This window comes from Micropterus dolomieu, linkage group LG23 (assembly GCF_021292245.1).
Source record: "Micropterus dolomieu isolate WLL.071019.BEF.003 ecotype Adirondacks linkage group LG23, ASM2129224v1, whole genome shotgun sequence".
Classification (NCBI taxonomy): domain Eukaryota; kingdom Metazoa; phylum Chordata; class Actinopteri; order Centrarchiformes; family Centrarchidae; genus Micropterus; species Micropterus dolomieu.
In genome coordinates, this window is record NC_060172.1 from 13,598,061 (window position 1) to 13,600,350 (window position 2,290).

A 2,290-nucleotide genomic window follows, 5' to 3' on the forward strand; every position below is an offset into this window, starting at 1 on the left:
ATAAAACCAGGTGTGGAAAGTAAACGAAGCACTGCTTACCCTCCATTATTTACCACCAGTGAGGTGCCCTTGAGCAAGGCCCATAACCCCAACAGCAGCAGATCAGGCTGTGGTTGTACTGGGCAGCTTCCAGGTGTGAATGTGATCAGGGACTTCCTGCAAAAAAGAGGCTTCCTCTCAGTGAAGTTCCCCAAATAAAGGATGAAAAAAAATTTATCAATATTATTACAAGTTGCCTCCGTTCTTTGAAGACTGCGAGACAGGATACGTTATGAAGATTATTGCATTTTAATATGGAAAATATTTTTGGTGATGTTGTTGAGTTACAAAACATTCGGGGCTGAAGCCTCGGAAAAATGACCTGGCGACGCTGATGCCGGTGAGCAGTGATTTCCTGTCGTTGAAGAGATGCAGCCTGCAGGTACTGTGCAGACAACTTGTCAGCAATACATTCTGATCATAAAGTGATTGAAACCTGCAAGGCAGAGGCAAAAAAAAAAGGTGCTCTGATATTTCTTGTTTGTTTTTTGGAATATTTAAAGTTGTGCATTGTTTACATTCATGCTAGCAGTCTTCTACACTGCATTTGTTGACATATTGCTGTGTTTCTTTGCATGATATTGCCACCAACAGTCGATCTGCAAGCCGGCCTGTGTATCACATGCGCTCAAGCAAACAAACATGGATCCACTTGTACTTACTGCTTTATAACGTTACTAATGTTAAAAAAATACCACAGGGTATACCTTTTAAGGTTTAACTAATGCAAATTAAATGCAAAACTGTGACAATATATCCTATTTATGTAATTGTATGGCACGCTTTCTAACACAACATTTCTGTTTACCATGAAGACTATGCAGCAGATGTCAGCTTCCTGCTTATGCTTTGGTAAAAATCACATCCTACTAATTAGCTCTGGATTTGAGCCAAACTCTGTATGCCATCTGCAGTCCTGTCATGATGAACATGGTGCTGAATGTTTCCTGACCCTTTCCTGCATAGACTGAAACATGCCTCCCTGGCGTTTCAGATTTATGACCGCCTCAATACTTTCAGGCCACGTGGTTCAGCTCCGGCACCTTGATAAATGGCTGCCTTTCTATGTCCTGGAGTTTGGTAAAAGGCAAGCAGAAGTGAGTAGTGTTTTCATGTGTTTCTGTGTTTTCATGTATTGCTGTATAGCAAGGTGAAGGCAAAGAGCGGAGAGGAAGTGGTGAAGGAGGTGAAATCGTTGATGATGAAGATGGAGATAAGAAAGCGGAGAAACTGCTAGAATAGAAGGTGAATGAAGAAAGGGAAGTGGATGGAGAGTAAAGAGAAAAAGGAGATAACTCAGAAACAAGGAGAGAAATGAAGGAAAGGAAGAAAAGAGGAGGCAGAGAAGAGGGAATACATGAGGTGGTTGACATGAAAGGAAAGGATAGTGAAGCAGAAATAGTAGCAAGGATGGGAGAAAATGAAAGAAAAAGGAGTTTAAGTAAAACGAGAGGAAAAAAATGGAAGACTTGTGGACAAGCAAAGAAGACGGAACACTAAACAAATGTTGTATCATTACCCAGCAGTGATTAGATTATTCACTGTCTGGAAGCATGGTGCCCTCAAGAAGGCAACGGCCAGTGTCTCAGATGTGGGCTTCTGGGATGTAGGAATATAAATGCAAATTCAGGAAACAGGAGTCTATATCTTCACTGAACAAAAGATACGCAGGGAGAGAGAGAGAGACAGAGACAGGTGCACACAAAGACACACCATGCATTTACCCAGCATGCACCCCTAGCAGCCCTATCTATATGCTTTTTATTTTGGGAGGAAATTCACTTTACGCTTGGATACAGTCTACTTAGAAAAGTCCCAGACGCTTTTTCTCCCCACCCCCCTTCTTTCTGAAAAATCCTCTGTCGGTATAAGCTTTCTGGAAGCAACGTTTCCACTGCAGTTGTGACATGAGATTAAGTTAATCTTTGGCGTGGTGATGCCGCGGCATCGTGGTTTTGATGTAAACAGCATTACGATTCACCTCTTCCCCCATTTGGAGCGCTCCATGGTTGTCTGGGTAATTCCATCTTCTCGGGGCAAACAGCGTGGGGTACCTGCATGGACGACTATGTGAGCTTACACAACTATGGGTAGATAGTGCGCCGCTGCATGATACCAACATGTTGGGGGCAAGAAATTATCTGTTTTAGTGGGTAAGAAGTTCACAGAGCTAAAGGGATTAGACTGGTTGGGAAGGAAAAAAGATGTCATACACAGGTGGAATACATTACATGACAAAAAAAATGTCATC

The 2,290-nt window shown here is 42.4% G+C and overlaps 1 long non-coding RNA gene across 1 annotated transcript; it reads right to left on the minus strand.

The window, feature by feature from the left end:
- Window positions 1-41: 41 nt before the first annotated feature.
- Window positions 42-1,095, minus strand: LOC123962594. The gene is made up of 3 exons (XR_006823001.1): window positions 848-1,095; window positions 362-475; window positions 42-156 (listed from the first exon to the last, which is right to left on the minus strand). It is a non-coding gene; the product is annotated as an uncharacterized LOC123962594 (long non-coding RNA).
- Between the last annotated feature and the right edge of the window lie 1,195 nt (window positions 1,096-2,290).